Here is a 12,996-nt window from a genome sequence, read left to right on the forward strand (position 1 = left end):
TTATTAAAAAAGTTTATAAAACTATTACAAGGAAAGGGCTCTTCACACAGTCTACAAGCAGTCTGTGGCATTCATAATCAGAGAACAAGCTAGCAGGCAAACACCACAGTTGTGTGCCCCAGGAGGTTATCAGCCCGTCTGCGAGTAGGCAAGCTGATCAGAGGAATGAAGGGTCTGGACCAGGACAACAAAGCTGGCACTCATGTAACCAAGGTGAGTAGAGAAAGGAGCTTTTCCCAAATGTGGCAGCTCATCTCATGACACTGCAGGACTGGTCTCAGTATATATACCTCAGTTCCTCATAGGCTTTGTATATAGGATATCCTCAGAGCAGTCTCACTCTCTTCTGCCCTGGCTGGAGATCAGCACTTGCATATGTATATCCTTCCCTTACACCACAGGGTGTGTTAGGGCATCTGAGCAGCAGGCAATACCCTAGTGTTCACTTTCTATCCTCACAGTCAGCTACTTGCAAGGTTTCCTTATGAGCTTTTATAAGTATGAGAAATGAAGTAAGTCTGCTTAGAGATACAAGCACTTAGAAATTTAGTCAGCAATATGGCAAGTAATGGCTCACGCAAACAACGGTGCCTTTTAGGACTGATTTTCATATGGAAAAGCATCAGCACCAAAAGATGCTCTTCCTCTGGACTGCAGTCTTGCAGGCTCTCACACCCATATGATGCTGTGTCTTATCAAGTCTCCGGGCTCAAGCTCTGGGACAGTATTCCCCAAAGATCAACACACTATCACTGGAGTCAAATTGGGAGCAACCCAGACAGGACAGTGAATAGACGCATACCATTTTACAGCACTCAAGAGTATGGGCATGTCTATGCAAATATTCATAGCCTCAATTTCATTTTTTCTACAAGAAATATTTCTCAAAAAACCCCCAAACATAACACCCCTTCATCTCTGCCGCAATGATCTCTGCTGCAATGTGTTAATAAAACAGTATTTTTTCAAAGAATAGGGAAATGTTACCCCAAATGGAGTAGAGAAACACAGTGAGTATTCTGCCTGAGATTGTAGTGTTTCTAGCTGGGTTTTCACAAGGTTACACCTCACCTATTTCATCCTGTGTCTCATTTCTTTTACTCAGAAAAAATGTATCATCCTCCCAAGCCAACCTCTAACCTGGTCTGAGAGCAGCCTGTGTTCTCACCCCAAAGCTGCACTCAAGGGAGAAGCTCTAGAACTGTAAAAGGGAAAAAGCAGAAGGAAAGGAGCAAACACCACATTCTCTGTGAGGTAAAGAAAACAGAAGTCAAACAGCTCTTCAAGTGACACCCTTGGGTGCTTTCCAGATCCCCTAGGTGCAAAGACAGGAAAACCCATTCATCCTGTCCCATAAAATTTACAGCTATGGACTGTTACCACCTACCTCCAGTTCTTTGGTTAGTGAATAGCAAGTTTATTGAACTGCACCCCTCATCTCACACAGATCTTGTAGACATGGCTTCAGCATGTCTGTGCTCTGACAAGTCTCAGGTTTTAAGAGCATAAACTGATAAGTGTTCACTAGACTAGTTTTGCCCCTCAAAATCTTCCTGAAAACAAACTACAAGAGAAATCCCTCATCCCTATATAGAATCTTTAAGATCATCAAGTCCAACTGTTAACCCAGCACTGCCAAGTCCATCACTACACCATGTCCCTAAGACCACATCTATGTGTTTTTTAAACGCCTCCAGGGGTGGTGATTCCACCACCTACTTGGGCGTCTTGTTCCAATGCTTGACCACCCCTGTCTGTGAAGAAAGTTTTCCTAATGTCCAGTCTAAACCTTCTCTGGAGTAACTTGAGGCCATTTCCTGACGTCCTGTTGCTTGTTATCTGGGAGAAAAGACTGACACCCACCCTGCTACAGCCCCTGTCAGACAGTTGTAGAGAGCGACAAGGTGCCCCCGAGCCTCCTCCTCTCCAGGCTGACCCCCCCAGTTCCCCCAGCCGCTCCCCACCAGCCTTGTGCCCCAGCCCCGGCACCAGCCCCCTGCCCGTCTCTGGACACGCTGCAGCCCCTCTGCGTCCCCCTGGCAGTGAGGGGCCCAACCTGAACACAGGAGTCGAGGGGCGGCCTCGCCAGTGCCCAGTGCAGGGGGACAGCACTGCCCTGGCCCTGCTGGCCACGCTGTTCCCGGCACCAGCCAGGATGCTGCTGGCCTCCTTGGCCACCTGGGCACACGGGGGGCTCATGCCCAGCCGGCTGCCGACCAGCCCCCCCAGGCCCTTTCCCCCCAGGCAGTTCCCAGCCCCCTGCCCCCAGCCCGCAGCGCTGCGGGGGCTGGTGTGACCCACGGGCAGGACCCGGCACTGAGCCTGGTTGAACCTCACACAACTGGCCTGGGCCCATCAGTACATGGCAGATTGAAATTTAATATCAGGCTGGACTGAAAGGAAAATACACTTCACACTTAATTCAATAATTCAGTGATGCATTTTTCCTCCTCTTTAAACTTCTATTGCCCTATATGCCCCCCATGAGAAAGGATATTGGAACAAAAAAAATGAAGGCACATTTAAGCATGAAAGGCCTGCTGAATGTCTTCAATACTGAGCTGTTTTGACATATCCTGTGGCAATAAGAAAAGCAAACCATAAAATATCTTATTTACTCTGTCCATCACTGGGTTGTCTGATGACAGGGGTGGCACTGCTCCTGGCACAGCACAGCGGTGGCGGACAGCCTTGCCTGCAGCCAGGCACCCGTCATTTGCACTCTGCTTCACAGGGAAACCTGCACTGCTGCCTCCTCCCTGGCTGCCACTGCTGGTCTGAAGGAGGTGTGGGATTGAAAAGCAAGAGGCAAAGGCTTCGAGAAGAGGGGTTGTATCAGCACAGAGGATGCTGTGAAGCAGCAGCATCTGTGGAGAAATACAATTTCTGTCCAAGGATTGTGTTAGCAGATTCAGATTTTATGCTGCAGGATTTAACAGCAATGAGTTGCAGCCACCCTCACTGGCTGTTCTGTCAAACAAACAATCAGGCATTCTCTCTTTTATAGAGAATTTGCAGCTTCTTGCCTTTAAATATCAAGATGAAAGTATAGGGTGCACCAGTAGTAGCCCAGGACTCAGGAATTCATCATGGCAGGGGTCAGCATCAAGGTCATTCCAGGGCAGCAGCAAGCAAAACTGGCCACTGCTTCTAAAAACATGTTCAGGTAGCTTTTCTCCAGATCAGGCACAGTTCAGGGTGTTTAGCTCTGAAAAGCACACTCACTGCCTGCATCACCAGGAAGACCCAGCACGAGCCTTGTTTGCTGAGCCTTAGCCCTGCTGCTTACGCCCCATGGTAATGGGTGGGCTGGAGCCAAAGAGGGAAAACCCAGCTCTGCACCTTGCTTAGTTCCCGTCTCTCAGGCTACTGTTTTCTCACTTCTTCATCCCACAGATCACCTGGAAATTAAATTAAGACTTTTCGCCTTTAGAGGCCACATTGGATTTCATCCCCATTAACACCCAGTGACTGCTCTGACAGACTGGACCATGACCATGGGATTACCCAAACACAACTACAACACAGGCACATTCCCCCATAGCAGCAAAACCACTTTTCCACCAGGGGCTGAAATGCTTAAAAGTGGGTTTCATCTACCACACAGTGGTAGAACAAAATCTGGGGAAACTGAATTCCAGTTCCCATGCTTGTAAGGCACCTTACCAGCAGAGGAGAGGACAGGGAACCAACCAGGAACATTGCGCACAGGCATTCACTCAGCACTCAGCCACCGCAGCTCCTCGTGGAGAGTGGATGAAAAGTCAGCCACTGTTTGTGCAACACTCTGCTTGCCAAAGCAGCCACCAAAGAAGGAGGAAGCAGCATCTGAGAGTCTGATCTGTCTATCTCAGAAGAGTCGCAGGTCCTCCATTGCATGAGCTGCAACACAGAGCACCAGCATCCCTCCTGGTCCACAGCAAGGACCCTGCAGCAGCCACCACTGTAAGATCTGTTGGGAAGGAAGGAGGTCAGAAAGTATCTGGTGCTACCTAGTGACTCATGTACACAGCTGGAAGGAGGATGCATGACCTGGGCTGCTTGACCCATACCTTGTTTTAGCCCAGGTGAACATCAACTTACCTTATAACATTTTTCAGAGTCAATAAAAGCTGTCATTAAGTAGCTACTATTCAAGCTGATTGTATGTTGAGGAATTTGTATCTAAAGCAAGCCTACGATATGAAACAAGTGATTCATTTAACTATTTTTCTTTCTAGTTAACACTTCATGCATGAGTACTATGAGATGGCATCATTAGTGACCAGAAAAACATACTCTAACCATTAGTTTTATAAAAGAACAATTGAAATATTTGTCAAAATTTCAATGGAAATTGCTTTTTTAAACATTTTTCATAGAAAATACCTGCTTTCCCTTGTTCTTTTAAAATGTGAAAATCTGCATTTATGATGACTGACATTTTTAAGAGAAGGGGTTTTTCTTCTTTTTTCTCCTCAAGAAAAAGTAGAAATTTTCACTTGAAAAATGCTTTGTTTGAAAAATATGGACATATATTTCCATTGCCTTGCAATTTTTTCCCCACAGTTCTCTCTGCTAAACAGATCTAGTCTGTGGTGTGCCCAGAAAAAGCTGAATCATACACAAACACAACCCCTTTTCTATAACCCTAGGAGTGCTCAAATCAAGGTGATTAAGCTTGATGAGAACACATCACAGGGCAGGATTTCCTCAGTAGAGTTATTCCTCAGTGTTTCATGTATCCAAATCAAAAAAGACTTAAACCTGCACGAACCTTGATAAAAAATTATCTCCTAAAAGATGCACCAGGAGAGGTCTTTTTGTGCCTTGAAGGGGCTGGAAATCAGCTGGAACTGCCAAAACTGAAAAACATTAGCTTCTTCCAATGCCAGAAACACGCCCCTTCTCCGTACTGGTTGTAATAGTCAGCTGCCAGTGCTGGGGCTCCCTGCTCCTGGGTCAGGCAGTCTGCAATGCTGCTGTTCCCTCCTGCAGTCAGAAACCTGTACACATCCCCTGAGGCCTGTCCATGTGGAGAACGGCATTTTCTGTTCATGGTGTCCCTGTTTTATGTGCAGAATAGGCACCACAGGACAGCTTGGACCTGCAGATACAGGCAGTGTCTTGTGGGACTCTCTTTCCAGTACCTCTGCACAGGCTACCTTATTTTTACAGTTTATAATTTTATTTATAATTAACCTAAATTACAGCAAAGGTATAATTTATAATCAATATTTCATCTAATTTCTCATTTCTATAAGCACATAATTTACCGGGGTGGATTCCTCTGTGTAGGACAAGTCAAAGAGGGGCTCATGTACCAGCAAATAACGTAAGTTACAAGTAGCTGTGTGCTTTTTTTCAGCAAGGAGAAGCTGTAAAGGGCATGTTTTCCCTGTGCAATCCAAGGCAGATACGTGACTTCCAGGGTGGTTTTTGCTCCGTCAAAGCTTTTAAGGACCACTCAGATCACCACAGGACCCTCCAGCCTGCAAAGGGGTGAGTGCAGGAGAGGGACAGCAGGTTTATGGCCCCACACTCTTCATCAATCCAGTGTCAAGGAGCCATGAACCATGGTGAGCAGCTGGACCATGGGCATCACTGCGTGTGAGCTGGCACCACCACTTTGTCTTACACCAGTCATCTGTCACATGGTGATGTGAGACCATAGTCTCCACATTTGAAGTTGCCTCCTAAATTAGTTCCAGGCACTATTTAAGTCATTGAGCAAATTAACTCTCTCTTGGTACCCATAGGCACTGGAGCACTGGAGTGAGAGATAGATGCTGAGGTCTGAGACAGCAAATAGGGCTGGAGATTTGACATCCCTGAAACATCACCCAGCAAGATGTACTGGAAGCTGCATCTGTGTTTAGTTCTTCTATGTGAAATTATAGTACTTCTGGGGTACTAGCAAACAGGAGGGACAACAGAGCTGTGAGGCATCTGTATCCCATAGTTGAGCAAGTATTCTAGACAAAAGATAGGAGAAAATACCTGTCATTTCATGTAACAGCTCTGCAGCTGTGTCAGTGCTCCATGCAGAAGGCAGTACCATTAATACCTGTGAGTGTACCTAAAGTTCAGGAGACAGCAGCTTGTTCCATAGCTGGTGCCTGGTATTTACCAGGGCAATCACTCCCTGTCTGCAGTAAGGGAGCTGGGGGGGTGTATTGCCTGCCTGTGGGCTTTGGAAACTCCCAGGGAACTAGCTCTCAAAAGCTGACCCAAGTACATCAAAGGACACAGGGAGAAGTCTCTGTTCCAGGTCACTGGAAACACACTTTGCAACTGCGGGAACCGTTTGCTGCTCTGGGCTTTCCTGCACGGGGAGGGAAGGTCTAGTAACGTGCATATACAAGGCTAGCATTAGAAATGGAAATTTTCCTTTACAGGTTCCACAGATCGATTTCAATTTACTTCCAGCCAGTTTGCTGGTAGGTCTCAACTACCTGAAAGAGGTAATATGGTACTGAAAATACTGAAGGTAGAAAGATCAGACCCTGCAGGATAGAAAAAGCTTCAAAAGGAGCAATGTTAAGCAATAAGGATTCTGATAAACAACGATATTTACTATGAAAGAAGTTGGATAATCATCAATCAAAGCATCCGGTAATCACTGTTTGATCCAACCAGCACCAGTAGGTCACCCCACAGGGAAGAGGTGAAGAGAACTGGGTGCATCCCTAATCACTGCTCCTGTCCCAGCGCTCCAGTTCCCTGCCCAGAATCACTGTCTCTCTCCAAAAAGACATGATCCTGTAGGTTCACTCTTTGCTGCAGGGCTTTTCAAAGTCCTGGATCAATTTCCCTTTCTCAGCAGAATCTAAACTATCACAGTCAGCCTTGCCCTTTACTGGAACAGGATTAGTGGCAGTTTCCTCAGGGCAGAAGCACTCCGCTGCCTCAGTGTATGTGGTGCTGTGGTACTCTCTTCCCTGCAATACAGCCTTAGCAATCTTTCATGTAAATGAACCTGAGCCAAGCCCATTGTGCTGGGCTTGGGTGCTCGAGAGCGGTATAGTTTACATATTTTATATGCTTGTATATATATATATATATATATATATATATATATAATGTACATGAAAGATATCAGATCTGGATATATAGATTGCACCAACTTCTCCTCTGGTTCCTTCATTTGCATGTGTAGTCATAACTCCCAGAAACTTTAGGTGGTTCATGCTAGAGGAGATGGACTCAATGAAGATTTACCAGTGCAAATCCAGTCTGCAAGGCTTTGTCCACTGGCTAAGGCTCAGAGTAATTCCTGTACCATGGCTGGCAGTGGATTAGGACAGAAGAGACTTTTTTTGGCTTAACTGCTGTTGCTTAGGGGCAGCATGGTTGTACTTTGACACTTGGCTGCATACAGCTATTTTGCAGGCAAGAGTAGACTCATGGCTGTGGGGGTTCCTCCTCTCTCAGATATTTCTTGAGTTGGTAAAGCTCAGCCCAAGAGAGAGGCATGGCTTGGTGCCAATTTGGCATTCATCAAAGTCCTTTTTGCCAATGCTTTGTCCCCAGCCTGGCACATTTATGAGGATGAAGCCATGGAACCCAGCACGAAAGTGACCACCCTACTGGGAACCGCACCACTTGCTGCTGGAAACAGATCCTGGGGATGGGTTAGAGAACAGATATATTAACCATGCTTCCATGTGTGTGTCTGACTGTCTGTATTCCTGACTGCGTTGGTGCCTAGCTTTCTGTCTAATACAGACCGAGAAAAGAAAAGAGTGGCGTATCTTGTCTTATATAGGAAAGTTTATGCAGCACCTCAATGCTAAGGACAGAAATGAACAAAGCCTGGGAAGGAAAAAGGATTTTCTTTACTGCTGCGTACATTTTTCACATCATAAACATCTTGTGCTACATCAAAGCACAGTCCTGCAAGCACTGATATGTGTGAATGACTTTATACCCCCAAACAGGCTGTTTGAGGGACTTAAATTTAAAGCGATTAAGATACGGAATTGTACAATCATTGCCAAAATTCCTGCAGCTTTACTGCAGGCAAACTTCACCACTAGGGAGCACCAACAGACAAATATTTTAGGGCTTTTCTGTGTTGATATCAAAGTACAAATACAAAATAAAGAATATATTTAACACTGCCACAATAAATATTTTAAATTGTGATTTTATTAAAAATGCCCACTGAGAAACTAGATGAATCGGGAGTAATGGAGCAAGAGATTTTAATTTATTTGATCACTAGTCAAGGTCTGTAAATTGATACCAATCAAGAGCTCTGCTGATTCATCTCGGCAAATCATGGATATTTTTTTCTGATTTTCTGTATGATTGGTAACTTTATCACGATAAAAAAAGACACATACCAGGCACCAAAGGAGTCTTTCTACCAGATAAGAACTTTCCAGGTCAAATCCAAAGTACATTACAAAGCTCAGAGAACAAACAGCTTGTTTTTTATTGTGGCAAATCAGGATCAGAGGCTCCTGACGGTGTTTGGCAGTGCCTCAAAGGCAGACAGAGAAAATTGAGAGCTGTAGCTCAGATCCCAGCCTACATGGCAGAACTGACTGACCAGAGATGGTTGCTAGCAGCTCACCCAGCAATTCTTTAGTTCCTTTTCCTCCTCTTGCCAGAAGCACAACTACATGTGCTCCTTAGCCTCTCCTTCTGTCTGAGTTGGACACAAAACGTCAGCATTGCTGTCACATCTGTGCAGAGTGGGGTGACATTGAGGATGGTGTCAGACTGCTGTGAAACTCTCTGGCCATTCTGATTTTAGCTGTATGCCACATCGGCCAGGGGCATTCCAGCATGTTCCACAAGGACATTCAGGAGCCTTGGGACATTGAAATGAAGGCAAGGCTCAAGTCAACACAACCTTTACTCCAAAATGGTTTTGTGGATACAGACCAAAGGCTATAATAAACTGATCATTAATGTAAGAGTTCACATTCTATCTTTTGCTTCTAACACTAGAAGATGGGATTAGCCTTTATTATCAGTGACTCTGAAGCTACCCAAGTTGCAGCCCTTCCTAGTTTTTATTTTCCCCAACAACCAGGATGTGCAGTCATGACAGTGTCACCCATTTGGGAAGCAGCCCTGGCATACCTCACAGTGATTCCCACAGAACAGAGGAGGTTTGACTGGAGACTAGTCTATAGCCACTCCTCACAGGGGCTCTTCTCTGTGGCTTTAGCCATGACTGCAAGGAAATTATTCAAGCAAACACGTGCATGTGCCATAACTGTCAAAAGACAAGAGATGCAAAGCTCTACAAACCTGACACAATGGATGATAGCACACTGAGTACTCTTACAAAAACCTTTTTGGTTATTGTATGGAAACAAAACTGCATTCATCTAGCCTGCCATGGTAGCCCATTTCTCGTTGGATTAAGGTTCTCTCCTTCCTCAATGGCATGGTATTTCATATCTTGTGATCCCCAATAGTCATATCACTGCAGTGAATGTGGTCTACATATCAAGAAAAGGTGTAACTGGATTCAGTAGGAAAGCAACGCGTTGTTCATTGCAATGACATTTAAGGTGACATTCCTGACCCAGAGGGATGGCTTATATGCCATGCTGCTGCTGGCCTGGCCAGGGACGCTGATCCCCAGCTGGGGATTCCTTAGTCCAGCTGCCCAATGTGTGTTTGAGGGCAACAGGGATGGAAGCAGAAGTGGAGCATCTGTGATGAAATTGAACCAAGAACAGTACACACCTGAGTTATGCTTGATATGCTCTGCAAAGCTGGATAGGAGAAACCATACAGAGGATGAAAGTCTTGAGGGTTGCTGAACATTGTATGGGCTGTACAATGCAGTACAGAAATAATGCCCTATGCAGGTAAAAGCTGCTTCCCACTTAGTAGCAGAACAATTATCCTAAATATTGCATCTTAGAGATTCAGTTTCTGACCTCCCTTTATAGTCATACCATCCATCCAAAGTCTGGCTCTCCAAGATGCCTTGCAAGCCACATGCTCAGTGGGGCAGCCAAAATTTGTTGGGGGGGCAGAGGTGTGTGAAAAGGTCCCCAAGCTGTAAGGGGTCCTAAGTTCTCTGCTACAGCTCTGCCATGCTTTGACCTAAACATCAAAACTGAGCAGATCTAAACATCAAACCGTGGCTCTTGTCAGCTGAGATGCAAATGCTTGACATCAGGGCTTATGAAACCCATCAGTCTGGAAAGCTCTTCCTCTGGCTGGTACATACACGACTCAGGCTCTCTGCCTTTTCATTGCAGGGCAATGCTGACTACTAAAGAGCTGAAGATCAGCCTCAGCTTTCCACAGGATCATCTACATCCCACAGGACTGCTTGCCCTGCAAGACCCTAGAGCCAGCAAACACAGCTTCAACAAACCAGGGAGCAAATTGCGAGGTGCATGTGCAAGCTAGCTTCCCTCTGCTCATTTGGAGTCATGTTCTGAAATATCCATGCATGCACTAACACACCTGCTTGCAGCTGCACCAGCAGCTACTGGCATCTGCTAACAGTCAGCCTTCTCCAAAGGAAGCATTGGATGAATCCTACTGCACCTTTTCAAGGACAAGGACTCCCCTTTCCTGCAACTATCCCCAGTGGGAAGCAGGGAGATGGGCTCAGCCCTCCCTGCCAAAGTTTTTGGCTTGCGTAGGCCACCCTATGCCCCCATCCTGTTAGCAGCAGCAGCAGCATTAGGAGCTGGCCCTGGAAGCAGGCAGTGCTCCAAGACATGAGCTACAGCAGGACAGTGATGTTTGCTCAGGCTTTGGCCCTGCTGAGCCTGCATTTCAGGAAAGGCACAGGAGAACACGAGGCAGCCTTGACCTAGTGCTAACAAACTCAGTCACAACTGCATCACTGTAAAACGGTTTCAACACCATTCAGCTCATCTGAGATATTTTTGTTCTGTGCTGGTGTGAGTGGGAAATGTTGAACTTCAATGTGTGTGTGGTGATTGACAGGCTCACAAGGGGATTCAAAGATATCCCGCTATCTACCTGAGACATCTTTTAAAACCAAGCTTACCATAGTCAATCCTTTTTTAGAGACTTAATGAGTTTAATGATCTTCCTGGTAGGCCAATTTCTACTTTACAAAAATAAACCCCAAGGACAGAGAGTGAATTCAGGTAGCTTTCAGCCCCAGCCCTGCTGAAGATGAAAGATGAGTTATGGTGTACCTGTTCTGCAGATAAACAGGAGACTTGAGGCACTTCTGTAATTATGCATGTGCTCTCCTCTGGAAGCAGTGGCTATTTTCATAACACAGCCCAATAAAGGAAATGTGAGAGGCATCTGTGCTTTGTTTATAGCTCCATTAGCCTTTCTTGAACTGTAAATTACTTGGCAGTGGCTGAGACAAAAGGGAAAGACAGGGCTGGATTCCAAATGAAAAGTTTGAAGTTCACAGCTAATTCAGGTCTTTCAGATTTTACTGCCTACAGTTAGTCCTTTTGAATAGTTACTCCATAAATATAAAATTCATTAGTGGAAATTGACACATTTAGTACAAGTTTAATTGTAGAACAGGCTATTGTAAAATATATTTTTTAATATATAAGTGCTTTATAATATTTCAGCTATGACCATTTTCCATGGCAGTCTTCACCCTGTCTCCTTACTCTTCATTAGTCAGTGAAAAGAAAAGAGAATAGACAAATGGGTTTGGGGTCTGCCTAGCACACTTGAAATTTTCAGAGTGAGGGGAGTTAGGAACAATAAATTGTACTTTTCTCCCATTTCCAGCCCCCTGGTTTAACCACAATGACAACACTAGGCGAACATAAAGGCACAGCCTGTGAGGGCTAGCAGCAGGAAGCACAGTGCTGTAATGACATCTGGAGCATTAACAGTAGCATAGTTGTGAGTAATTGCATTAATTGCCTTTAATTACACTCTGTGACCTGAAACAGCCTGCTTCCAAGAAACATGACACACTACCAATCATGACAGATTTAGAAAGTAACTTGAACAAGTATATGGTTAGATCTTTCTAATCAGAGCCACAGCTGGAATGACAGATGTGTGCATGCTTATTTGTGTGGCTATTTTACAGGTCACCACAATAGAAGCAGAGGAACAAGCAGCAGGTCCTTCTTCACATGGGAAATCCTATACAAAGTATTCCCAGAAAAAAGGCAAATCTGGAAATGGTGTTTTGCTTTCCTTTCCCTGGAACTAAATAGCACCTCTGTCTTCTGCCATTAGTGCCCCTGCCCCTATAGAAAAGCTTTAGAGAGGGCACGTTACACCACAGTTTCTGCTGGATGGTAACATCTGTGCCATGGGCATGATGGTAGTTGTTAACTTTCCACAAATCCTGAAAGGAATTTTGTCTCAAAGTCAGCTCTGTCCCCTTTTTAGTTACAGTTCTGCAAACGTTGATACATGTATGTATTTTTGTGATGTGGCAATTCTGTGCAATGCCGGACAGAATTTACTGATGAAATGCAAAAGTCAGTGGAGGAGTTTCATTAGAAAGGTATGGTCTCAGCTCTCCACCCAAGCCTTGGGATGGACCTAAACTCGCGGTCCAGCATCCTGGCAGCAAAGCTAGGAGCTATGGATGTAGATTTGCCTAACAATGTTTTGCAAGTGCACATGTGCCTCTCTGGCGAGCTGGCAGGCTCCTGAGATGGCTTTGCTGACAGAGCCGAGATGACTGTTTCTCTGTCACTCCCCTTGTCCTACAGTGGGACAGAGTTGGTGGCGTTGCCATGCCATCTTTACATCGCTCACCTGCAATTATGGGAGCTGTGCTCTTCTCCATGACTCAGAATGTTTTATTCATGACCCATTTATGATAAGACAAAGCACAGGGGACTCTGATGATACTGAAACTCCTTTGCATGCTAATGGTTAGGTTTTTAGCTGTGGGTCTCTAATTCTCAAGCCTTATGCTGACATTTGTGTGTCTGAAGGAGAGTTGCAGGCCAAACTTACTGCATGTGCATTTACCTGCATGTGACCTGCATGCATGACTCCTTGAATACCTATGTGAAGATGGGAGAAAAATGACACACTATGTCACACGGCTCAGGC

General features: G+C 45.3%; 1 protein-coding gene across 1 annotated transcript in view; it reads right to left on the bottom strand.

Moving 5' to 3' along the window:
- C6 (complement C6) overlaps positions 1-12,996 on the bottom strand; it is a 66,637-nt gene that overhangs the window by 32,373 nt on the left and 21,268 nt on the right. The window lies entirely within an intron of this gene.

The sequence above is a fragment of the Falco punctatus genome, assembly GCF_963210335.1.
Source record: "Falco punctatus genome assembly, chromosome: Z".
NCBI classification, from domain to species: Eukaryota; Metazoa; Chordata; class Aves; order Falconiformes; family Falconidae; genus Falco; species Falco punctatus.